At 40.7% G+C, this 12,790-nt stretch overlaps 1 protein-coding gene across 5 annotated transcripts in view; it reads left to right on the top strand.

Annotated features, from left to right (window-relative positions):
• The window catches only part of Mctp1 (multiple C2 and transmembrane domain containing 1), a 569,227-nt gene that overhangs the window by 517,520 nt on the left and 38,917 nt on the right, over positions 1-12,790 (top strand). The gene's annotated exons all lie outside the window — the stretch shown is intronic.

Here is a 12,790-nt window from a genome sequence, read left to right as displayed (position 1 = left end):
CAAGGGAGAAGTGTGATAATGTACGATTTTATTTATTATCCCCCAGAGAAACCACCCTGTGTTAGGTTTGCTTGTCGGAGTCTTCGGGCCTGGGGTAGTTGAACAAGTCCTTTTTACATCTAGCTAACCTCAAAGTCAATCGTTTCTGAATCAAAGTCTTCAGGTTTTCTGCTTGGTGATTTCTTTCCAGTCTAATGGAGTATATTAGAGAAAATGTGTCAGCTTTTGTACTATGTAATACCAAATCAGATCAGAATTCATGCACAATTATGTCATGGAAATCTAGTCGTACAGCCTGGCTTATCTCTAGATAACACATGGAAAATAAATTCCCACAACTGACAGATTTACTTGATTTATTTTCAAGATAAGTTATTTGTAAGCAGTTCAGCTAAAGAGTGTAACTGGATTATTTTTCATATCACTTTTTAAAAAAAAAACCTTCAATAGTAAAATGAATTCTGTCTTTAACTTTTTCCCTCCTCCCCATTCCCCTTACCAAAGTTTCTTAGTAATGGATACAAAAAGAGATATTTTTTTTGCACCAGCTATATTTATTAGAACTGAAACCTTCAAGGAAACAAAATTTACATAAAACGTGAAAATAGCGCTCACCGGTAGTTAATGGCATTTAAGTAGCGTAGGTTATATGGTAGTTTCCTGGGAATGATATTAGCTTAAAAAGCATTCATTTGTGTTTCCCTTTTATAATCAAAGAAGTCAAAGCTCATCACTAATCTGAAGTCTTCTTCAGACCAATTAAAATAATTTCAGATAACTTTGTGCTGCAAATGTGCTTTTTAAGTGTTTTAGACTTAGGGTGTCTTAGTGATGCTGTAACCCCTTTTAATGCTACTATTTATATAACTACCATGTGTATAGTATTAAGCCTTTAATGTACCATATTAGCTGTCACTTGGAATTAAGTGCAGGCATGTTCTTTGTTGGCCTTCTGCTTCTCCTGTGTTAAGTGGTTAACTGCTGACAGACAGTAAAAGGTAGGTAACATTTCCAAGTGGGACTAACTTCTGAATCTTCTGGGACTGCGTTTTGATTTCTACATGAAAGCTATCAAAAAAATCAGAATCTTAAGACTTGCGTACCTGGTACTGAGAACTCTACCTGATGTCTCTTCTCAAGGACTTAGTGGAAACAAAGTTTCTGGCAAGCACATTTGAGAGATAGGCCTTCTTTGTAGAGACTTGATAAGTCTGTCAACATTTCTACCCAGCTTACGAGGCCTTCACATGTGCCATCCCCATGCAAACACTATAAATTTGTGTATCATAATTAAATACTATAATAAATATGATGCATTATAGCACACAAAATTATGAACTTTATCATCTTATAAATGCTTTGATAAATAGTGATTTGGGCCTCATAGTCTCACACTAATCCCAACTAACCCTGTTGTATGCTGCTTCACACTAAGCAAGAGAAATTCTCTATCAAGGGATCTTCATTTTGTCGTTATATTTTTTGTTCTTCTTTTCAACATTTATATGCCTCTCTTAAGGGTAATTGTACCCACAGTGCTAGGAAGTAAAACCTGAAGCAGTATACTCTCTGCAGCATGCATTCCTGTATTGCTTCACTTGTGCTAGACCCCACAGGGTTATATCATGTTTTTAAGACAGACAGCAGTTCCGAATAGAGATAGCTTCTATAGGTAAAGAAAATTACTTCTGTTCCTAGCATATTGAGTTCAAAATGTCATCAGACCATCAAACTGGGTATGCTCACAGATGATAAATAGATGGCAGGAATCTGGAGTTTAAAGAGAGATTACAGTCGGGGACTTAAATCTGACACATAACCTTTAAAAATAAAAGAAAGTACTGAAGCCGAGGGTATTAAGAGCAAAAGGAAGAGGGCTCAAGACGAGAGTGTGGAAAGTGCCTCTGTGAAGGCACAAACAGAGGACCCCAGAATATACTATAGAAGCGAGATGTCAGCATGATGGAGGAAGAAGAAGAAAGGTTCCGTGGAATGGAAATCAAGATTTCTGAGGAATTTAACTAGAATTAAACACGGTCATGGAAGATGAAGACTGAAGAAAATGGCGTGTGCACTACCAGTGAGACTGCCTGTGGTCGCAGTGCTTGTATCCCGGCCTGGTGAGAGCTGAAACACAAACCCAGGGCAGCTGTTGGGCACCACAGTCTGGCTCCAAATGGGCCAGAGAAAGGGAGAAAGGATCATAGAGCTGGTGAGAGCTTGGAACTTGTTTTAAAAATAGAGAGTTCACATAATTTTAGCAGACAACAAGGTAGAAGGAAGAATTCAGAGCTGGGATAGAAAGGGGTGAATGTCTTGGAAGAGGTGGGAGAGGATGGAAAGTAGATCATGGTGGGTGGCTTTGTGAGGATGTCCTGGGCGAGGATGGTGGATGCTGAGGATGCATGACCTAGGAAAGAAAAAGGAATGGCCACTGTTGTGAATATGAAAGTTTGGATGAGAGGCCCTTGATGAAGGTGGAGAATTAAAATAACAGTAGAGAGAAAAATGATAGTATAAAATGAACAAACAAATATTTGAGCAACATCAGTAGAGCTGGTGACATATAACAGGAGGTTATAGCAGCCAAAGACAGTTCAGATGGTGCACTTAACCATTCTAGAGTGGAACACACACAAACAGCAGATGACAAGTACAACAGAGCCTGTGTAGACAGCAAAAGACAATGAAATGATCTGTGCGTGGCTATTGGTTTAGTGTAGTTTAAATGAAATGTTTCGTGATGATTTTTGCTTTCCACGATCTACCCATGATTGAAAGTGGGTACCCAGTCCCTCAACTCTTCCTGCTTCAGTATCGATCTTCCCCTTTATAGACGATACTTGCTTTATGTATTTGGGAGACTTGGTATTGAGTACATACATATTTATAATTGTATGTGTTCTTGATGACTTGATCACTTATTCATCATAAAACTCCTGTCGGTTTAAGATAATTTGTGTTTGTTCTTTGATAATTCCACACTTATACACAATATCTATCTCCAAGTCCCTCCACCAGCTCTCCGGCTCTTCCCAGTAAATGTTCCTCCCACTGTCCTCTGCTAGTAAACCCACTGAGTGGAATTAGGGCTGTGCCACCATACTGCCAAAGAAAGTGATAGTCCCTCCCTCAGCAGTCAGTTGCTGCTGATACTCCAACATCTCCTCAGCTAGAAGGGAAGCCTCTGAGACCCTTTCCTACCCCGATAGAATTTCTGACTGGATGGATCTCATGGAGGTCCTGTTCAGGTAATCACAGCGGCTATTAGTTCGTGAGTGCAACTGCCCTGTGATGTCAGGACATAATTTTACTGCACTCCTCCCCATGTTCTGACCCTTACGTTCTATTCAGCGATGCTCTCTGAGAATTGGAGGGGTTGTGGAAACTTTTAGAGCTGAGCATCCACAAGTCACTTATTTTCAGTAATTTGAGCAGTTAGAAACCATTGCATTAACTACGGCCCACTGCAGGAAGTTTCTCTAACTTAGGGTGGCAACAGCACTAATCTACTGGAATAAAAATATTTAGATGGTTTGACACGTGACTGTTTGTCAAAACATTGATAACAGGTTTCCCCACCTAGAGCCTATAATTTCCATAGTCGTGGGCTTTTGACCAGGTCTCAGGTATCAGGCATGAATGCCTTCATGTGGAATAGACATCAAATCCAAACAGAAAACAGTTCCTTTTCCCTGTAGCAATCACGCCATTATTGAAGGCATGGGCACATCTCACCTGACAGGCTGGTATTGTAACACGCAGAGTTCATCACGGAGGAAGTCAGTTGACGGCTCCCTCAGTCACTGGCACAGCACTTTCCACCGCGATGAAAACTAACTGTTGGAAGTGGGTCAGGTGTAGCCTGCTGTGTCTATGTGATTTAAGAAAATGTGTTCTCTTCAGCAACAGAGTCTTACCCTCTAGTTTATGATGGGCAGAGTACAGTACCAGTAGCGCGTGTTGTTTGGGGGAGCCCAGTAGTTTGTAGAGAAGCACACTATACCTGAAACAGAGATGTTCATTTAATAACCCATGTCTTCTGGTGTACAAGCAAAGTACCTCCATTTAATTTTATTTTAAAAATTAAAAAAATATTTCTTACAAAGTAGTAGGCTTCCACAAGGCTTTTTCATACATTCTTAATTTTGGTTTCATATCCCACTAATCTTTAACCCCAATGTGTCTCCTCTACCTTCATATCATATGTATTTAGCTATCCTCTTCCCACTCAAAGAAGCTTCCCCTCATTGCTACCACAGGCCCTCCTTAGCTTCCTGATAACAACAGACAACTTCAAACTCTATATACACATGTCAAAATTCAAAGCTAGCGTGTGTTTTTACAGATATTTTTCTTAGTCTGTTATAACAGGCTCAAATAGGCACATCAATTCTTGCTTTATTTTGTTTCCATTTACATGCATATTCTCTTCTCTTTTCACTCTGAGTTTATGTTGTTAGATGAGCTTCTCATCTCTCTCTCTCTTTCTCGTGTGTGTGTGTATTTGAAATAGGGTCTCTCTATGTAATCCTGTCTAATCTGGAACCCTCTCTGTAGACAAGGCTGGCCTATGACTCACAGAGATGCACCTGCCCCTGCCACCCAAGTGCTAGGGATGTATCACCATACCTGGTTTCATATATAGCTGTATATAACCAAAGCATAGTGTCGATGTGAAAGCAAAACTGAGGAAATGAGCCGGGACACTAATGTGCTGGGAAGCTTCTCAGTCAGTAGTATAAGGAAGAATTTAAACCAAACCACACATAAACGGCACAGCTGGGTAGTTAGGGTACCACAGACATCTTTGTGTCTTCTTCACTTTTCTTGGTTGGCTATAGAAAAAAAATCTTCTTATTATATGCATGTAATAGAAATATATATGCATGTATATTATATACATGTAATAAAAAGCTATATTTTAAAAGTCAATTATACTCATAGAATGTCTGAAAGCATCAATCAGAGAACGAGGCAAAGCTGAGTTTTGCTTCTCCATTTTTTTTTAATGTGTCACCTATGACTTTAGGTGACATCTGCTTTCAAAAAAAACTGGAAGGAAAAAGATGTCAAAGAGAGTTGTAAATTGTAGAATGACATCCACCATGTGGCCCTTATACCACTCTCACTAATATTGCTTAGCATTCTGAGTTTTAAAAATAACACAGTTACTGAGATTTAAAACCCTGTGGATGCAGAATTCGTTTCTGAAAATAAGACTTTTTACTATGCATAGCCAATTATAGTCCACTGAGAAAATGATGTATTTTTTCAATACATTTTTATTATGTGCTTAACTGACGGACCTTGCTAGCTCCTTCGCAGGTATTCCACTCCATCAGCAGCTGCAGATATTATGCTGCTTAGGAATCTACTTCAATTTGTATTTACCTGTGAGGGCAGATCGGCTCCAGAGAACACAGTCCTTTTTTCCTTAAGTAAATTATACATATTTTAGCAAACTATCTAAAAATATATTTATCTCATATAGAATTCTGACCTCTGGGGTAATTAAGACCAGCTTTTAAAAGCATAGCCAATACACCTTAACTCTCTCAGGTAAATAATATATATTTTAAAATCATCTAAGACTGATTTCTTTCTGCCTTTCCTTCTCCTTCCCTGCCCCTGAAACTATTACCATGCCTCTTTTTATCCACATATTTAGTAATTATTTCAATGTTTCCTTCGATGATGCTCCTCTTTTGAGAGCCTGCACACCAATTATACATCCCTTCCTTCCCAAGCCCAGGCATCTCTATACACAGAAGAGGCAGGGATTTCTCTGAATATAATTTCTAATGGAGAAGTTACTCTGTGAAGATCTAGGTTCTTCTGCGTGAACGTTATCATCTGTCTTTGCATTTTAAGATGACAATTCCAATGTTGGGGATTTTACAGAGGTGGGTGCATTTTTCTGTGTTAATCAAGTGATTAATCAAATGCACTGTTTGAGGTTGTAGGCAAATGGAAGCATGCTTGAGAGTGGATGCACAGTGGGTACCTCTGTACCTGTGCAGAGCCACCATGTGCCACAGGCATCCTCTAAAGCAGAACAGTAAATGATTTCTGAGAAACACATTCTTCCCACTTAGCTACTAGACACTATCACACTTTATGTATTGATTATCTTTGCTCACAAGGAGTCGTTGAAATGTATAATCTGTTCTCCTTTGCCCTGCAAGGATACTGCAATCTTGACATCCCTCCAGAAGAAAGCAGTAGAAAACCAGATGGGAATAATCATTAGTAGCTGTAAATACTGCATGAGGATAGGACTAACAGCGTGTGGGAAGGTGTTCTCTAGAAACTGCAGTGTAAGAAGCAAAGGAAATCTTTTGTTTGCCTACTCCTGCCCTCGGAGGACCAGCACTTTACATTTTATGAAAAGGGGCTTTGTAATTGCTGTGGGTTAGCATTTCTGCTGTGTGATCTTCCACTATGGGGTCTCTCCAGCTAAGCAACTATGACTCAGAGTCCATCCTTCTTTGTCCACAGGGTGAGTCTCAACCAAATCCCCTGGGTTCAAGCCTCATTTGCCATCCCCATTCAAAAACTCTCACAGCAACTACCAGGCGTAGAGGTTGGGTAGGGTTTTCTATGGTGCTGGTGACTTAAGTCCTAAGCTTCTTTCTAGTCCATATTAGTTACAGAACATGGGCTAGCATAGGTCCAGGTTTAGAGTCCAAGCCAAGGTTATGCTTATATGCTGCAATGGTTAATAGCTCACTACCCCAGTTTGGATGCTACAGCTCTACTTATATGGACTGTTTTGCTTTCTTGGGTGTTTTGTGTTGCTGTTGCTTTTGTTTATGAATGGTTGGTTATGTTTTATTTTTTTTACCTAGTCAGATAAGATTAGAAACAAAAAACAAAGACAAAACAAGCAGCAGCAAAAAAACACAAACAGTACCAGCAACAACAAAAGCAATCTCACCTGGCATGCAGGAGGTGCCTGTAATTTAAGCATGTAGGAGATCTAGGCAAGGAAGTTAGTAGTTTACGGTCAGCTTTGGATTCATAGTAAGCTCTAGGCAACCTGAACTGCATGAAACTGTCTAAGGCAAACAGAAAACAAATACACATATCCCACTCCACTCCCCAAAATGTCCTTATGTAGTTTTCAGAGTAATCTAGGCACCGTCTTAAAATACGCATTCCTTGTTCTATCACTTCTGTACCACAGAAAGGGATGGGATGCAAAAGTTATTTTGACTAGCTGGATCTGTGGCTTTGTAAGTATCCTATGTCTTTGACCCTTAACTTAAGGATGCAAACCACGTGAGAGCGTGTCTATTCCAGAGTCGGAACATTTGATCACGCTGTTTGCTGACTGGGTGGGACTGACAGGCTCAAATTACTGCTTCCCAATCAAGTGCAGAGTCTCAGCCTTAGAACTGTGTAGTCACTGCAACTCTGATATCGTTTCACAGTGAAAGTCTTCTGCCCACAGACACTGCTGCAGCCAGGTGAGTTGACTGAAGAGCTGAAAAAGCTGTTTTGAATACAGAGCCAGCTGTGTGAGTGAAGGGAATGGTAGCTTATCCAGTCTGTAAAGCAGAGCCCATAACAGCGAATGGTTAAGTGGTTCAGATCGCCCCTCTTCCTTCCCTACCTCAGCTTGGTGCGGAGTCAAGGACACATGGCATCTCCTTTGCTAACAGCCTCATTCTTTCTGCAGCTGTAAGAGCTCTGCACACTGTATGCATTCCCTCTGGGCACTTGATCCTCCGCACGTTCCACCAAGCCCGAGAAACAGGCACCCGAACAAAAGGAAACAAGGAAGTTCAGGGCTGTAGCCCCTGAGTCATTTACATCCCCGGGTCCTAACTATTAGTCTTGCAAGGGCTCTAGCTTTCTTATTGGTTTTTCCTCACCCTCTCCATCCCGCCTTGCCCATATCCCATACACTATTGTACATGTCTGGGCTCTGTAGATAGAAATTAAACTGTGATTTGGTATGCTAAATTACCTGAACTAAAAACTGTAATTTGCAACATTATTAAGTCATCACTGTCATGAACTTCAATTTCTTCCTGTTTAAGCCCCTAACACCCAGTATCACTCATTTTGAGTAGTACTAAAAAGAGAAAGGGGAAAAGAAAATAAAAGTCCTTAGTTGCTCCACTGACTTTTATCATATACATCAGGAAATTAGAATATTGTGCTCTGACTAGTGGCTTCAGTTTGACCAAAGTAGTCAAAATGTCCAAATTCTCTTGAAGGTATGTAGACTCATGCCTGCATGAGTGGGAAGGACAGTGGCCTCCTCAGGTAATCCGAGAATTAGAATCTCTACACTTGTATTTTCAGAGAACCCTAATTAGGTGTGAGTTGGAGCATTGGGTCTTTTTCCTTTGGATGCCATTTCTAGGCCTTTGAAAACACTGGGGTATTTCCTGTTATCTGACCGCCAAGAACACCAGTCCTCTTCTGCTGTACTTACCACACTGGTGCTCTGCCGGAGGCATGAAAATCGTGTGTAAATGTGTATCAATCAGTGTAGTCTAAGCTTTGCTGCCAGACTAACTGTGCGCCTGGGAGGACAGGGCACTCAGTGTTGCCTTCCACCCGTCCAGTTACAAAGTTGAAAGGAGTACTGGCTTTTAAAACTTCTGCCTGTAAAAATCACTATCCCCTTTTGTTTATCTCTTACTCCTCCAACAAAATCATTTGAAGTAGTTAGGAGAAGCAGACTACCCCAGGTCCAGGGAGAGAAAGCCAAGACATCTGCACATGGCCTGCCAGTGAGTGTCTAGCAGGTTCACGACTGTCTTGGTTACTGTTTATTGCTGAGAAGAGACGCCATGACCACAGCAACTCATAGAAGAAAACATTCACTTGGGAGCTGACTTACAGCTTCTTCTGTCAGCCCATGACCAGCATAGCACGGCCCCAGACATGCATGGTGCTGAAGCAGCAGCTGAGAGCTACACCCAGACCCAAAGGCAGCAGGCAGAGAAGGGGTCACTAACTTCTGAGAACACGGATGGTCTGCTGGTGGGTGATTGTGGCTTGTACCTCCCATTTAACTGCTCAGTGACTGACAGTAACACCAGATGGCAGATTTTCTGTGATAACAGTGATCTAGAGAACAGAGGACGGGAATATGTTGTTTCTTCTGTCTTCCTTCTCATCTAGTTCATTTTCTACTAAATACAGTGGTTTTGTTTATTTGTTTTATGAAGTTGTTGTTCATTCTGGAACAATGCTTCGTTTAGACAATAGTTAGCTTCTTCAGCTTAAATTCTAACTTCATCATTTACTGGCTGAATGGCCTGAATTGTTTTCTACCTCTATATCCACTTCCTTAACTGTATACTGGATGGTCCCACCAGTGCCTCTTATGCGGCATTGACAAGCTGTACTAGAGCTCTTGGCCCAGAAGTGGATCACATGATAATTTTCTTATTCACTTTAATAGAAATACTTAAAGATTCTGAAATCTGAAGAAACAAAGTCTTATCCTATTGTTTGAATAGTTTTTTTTTCATCCTGCAAGTTCCAGAGCTACATATATCTGAAATTTCAGGTAGTCAACTATAAGTACCTATTCACTCTCAGCAAGTTGTACTCTGTCTCCTTGATGAAGATTAGACTATCAAAAATGTATCAGCTAGTGAGGATTCTTTCAAGGGTGATCTAAGTTTTTAAATATAACACAGACCACCTAATAAGGTGTGGATGCTCAGATTCTAAACATAGCCATGGGTCAGAACATGAGCCAAGAATAGGAATGCCTTGGGGCCACAGTTGAAGCTGAAACAGGAAAAGTAACTGCATTTCCTGACCTTAGGCATTGACTAATCTCTCAGCCTTCTGATTGTGCTGAGCACTAATACACAGGCTACCCAGCCTTCTGGTGTGTCCACTGTGTACAGTGAAGGCAGCGTCTTCCTTCTTAATTTAGAAGATTAAATGTGCTAGGTCCAATCTGCCTTTCTTGTTCATTTTTATAACTAACGAGAGCTGGGAATGTGCTATAATACATCTAGCTCAAGTTAGTCTTGACATTAAGAGTGCCCACAGTAAGTTCTGATGTAGGAAGAGTTAGAGCGCTGATAAGGATGCTCAAGATGTAAATGTGTGTAGGAACACTGGCTACATTTCCCATTGCTCCCAGGGCTATTAATGGAAGGAACAAATGTCATTGAATATCAGCTTGCCATGCAGAAGTTTTATTCTATTTAAAAATTTAAATCAACAATGTAGAGCTATGTTTTTTCAAGCCCACTCTAAAAAGGACCAGTAATTACAGGTCTTTGTCCTGTAGCCATAAAGGATGTACCTTGGTTAAGCAGGAGGCTACTTCAGAAACTTAGCAGGCATGGCGTCCCATTCCCTTTAACAAGCACTGAATGCTCATTGCACATATAGTCCTAGCATGTGTTTGTCTAGTCTGTAAAACGCTCATCGGGGAGTAAATAAGGAAGCTAACTTCCAAGTCCGTTTACCCGAGTAGCTGGAAAATACTATACTGAGTGAGGTTACTCAGACCCACAGGGACAAACATCACTTTCCACCCATATTTGTGGATCCTAGCGCCAAATCCTTGGATTTTAGTGTATAACCTGGAACAACTACAGAAGTCAGTAAAGAAGAAAGGATTCATTGCAAAAAGGAAAGGAAAGACACCTTATAAAAAAGGAATAGGCAAAGAGGAAAAGGGAGAAAGTGGGGTAGAGGGGATCAGCTGGTGTAAAGGGAGGTGATGCAGAGGGAGATGGTGCAGAAGAATTGTCTGTATTTTGTCAATCATATTTTAAATAAACGCTGATTGGCCAGGCAGGAAGTATAGGCAGGTCAACCAGACAGGAAGTAGAGGTGGGGCAATGAGAACAGGAGAATTCTGGGAAGGAGGAAGCCCATTCCTCCCACTCCTGCCCAGAGCACCAAAGACGCAGGATGTGATCTACCCTGCTGAAAAAGGTACTGAGCCCTGTGGCTAAAATAGATAAGAATAATGGATTAATATAAGCTACAAGAGCTAATAAGAAGACTGAGCTAATAGGCCAATCAGTTTTATAACTTATGGAAATCTCTGTGTGAGTTTCTTTGGGATTTGCCGTCTGTGGGGTACTGGGCAGGACAGAAACCCCAACAAGCTGGCCCTTCCTGTTACAGGGAGAGGAAGGAGAGAGAGTTAAACAACACTAAGGATGTTTGAAAAAGCCACAGGGAACCATTACCTAATAAGTGTGCTTTTTATATTGTGTACATGTATATATACATATGTAATACAGCTCAAGCTCCATTTCTTTAGATCAATGGAACAGAATAAAACCCTCAGCAAACTGTAAAACTCCAGCCCTCTGGTCTGAAATAGTTTCGTTCATGAAGCATCTCAAAACTGCATTTTAAAGTTATAAAAGCTCAATATTATAGAATAATTATCCCAGGTCAGTTAAAGACTGACCACAATCAACTTAAAGACCTGAATTTAAGACCTGCCTTGATTGCCATGGTTGGATCATGTGACTTTGCCTGTCATGAACAGTCTATGAAATAGATTGTTTGGACTCAAACAAAAATCAAAAGACTGCAGTTCATGTGGAGGATGGAAGAGGGAGTCGTTTCTTTCCTTCCATCTACAGATTTCAGAGATCAAACCCAGGCCAGCAGGTATGGCAGCCATTTTCTCTATTGGGCTGTATCGTTGGCCCTGAACCCAGTTTTTTCACTTAGCATCTGTGGCTTTTGTCTGACAGAGGTGAGTACTTGCTACAGAAGCTGTATGGCCAAGGAAACCTGAACCATAAAGTAAGTAGACTTTGATCCCTACCTTCAGATCACTGATTCCTGATTAGAAACTTTCCTTCACATGCAAAATAAAAATCAAATACCACTCTAAGAGAGCACAAGGCCTGATTATAGTTCTGATGTCACATCTAGTATCTACTAGTTAGGTGGTGCATAACTAGTGTTAACTAAGTAGTAGGCCTGTTCACTAGTAGGATTCCAGCATCTTCCTCTAGTGGCTGCCAGTACAGTGCATTGCTAGGTAAGACATCTCATGGGATGGAAAGAAGAGCTCTTCACACTTACGACCACGGACAGCTGGAGTAATAACGCTGGCAGACAGTCTGTCTAAGGGCAAACTTTGGTCCCAGCTAAATAATGCTGGTCACCATCTAATCTAGCTAGTATTTAAAGCTTAGGTCGGATTCAAACAAGTCAAGCAAAGATCTGAGGACTCCAGGTCAAGGAGAGGGCAATGCAGAAGAGACACTGAAGGGGCTGTGAGTAGAATTTCCCAGAGAAAAATATTCTTATTCAAGAATTATGAGTGATAGTGTTAGAAAGATTGGTGCCATGGTACGTTCCTGGAGTCCCAGGACTCAAAAGACTGAAGCCAGAGGAACACAAGTTCCGTCACAGTCTGGGCAGCATGGGAACAATGCTCCTCAAAAAAAAATATCGGAACTAAATTGTGGAATTTTTCTGACCTGGTACAAGGAAGATGGAAAGTTTTTCAACTGCACTGATATCCACTCAAGTTTCCTTGACAGAATTGGTATTAGTGGGATAATTTACATATCTCTGATACAGAGTACATTAGAGGACAAAGAGACAGGAAATCAGCTTCATTTTATATATGTGAATTTTAGTTTTATCTGTGCTGTTATTACAATTATAAAAATGTTTGCAGTTTATTGTTTGTATTTGTTCTTATTCCCTGCTGAAACTTCCTAAGTCTGCTTTAACGAGTGGATATAAAATTGAGTCACAGCTAATGCACAGATGTAAAAGGGAACCAGTGTTTCTTCCCGTAACCACGTTAAAAGCA

Source organism: Microtus pennsylvanicus, chromosome 6, assembly GCF_037038515.1.
Source record: "Microtus pennsylvanicus isolate mMicPen1 chromosome 6, mMicPen1.hap1, whole genome shotgun sequence".
In the NCBI taxonomy this organism is placed as follows: Eukaryota; Metazoa; Chordata; class Mammalia; order Rodentia; family Cricetidae; genus Microtus; species Microtus pennsylvanicus.
This window is presented reverse-complemented; position numbering and strand designations above follow the sequence as displayed.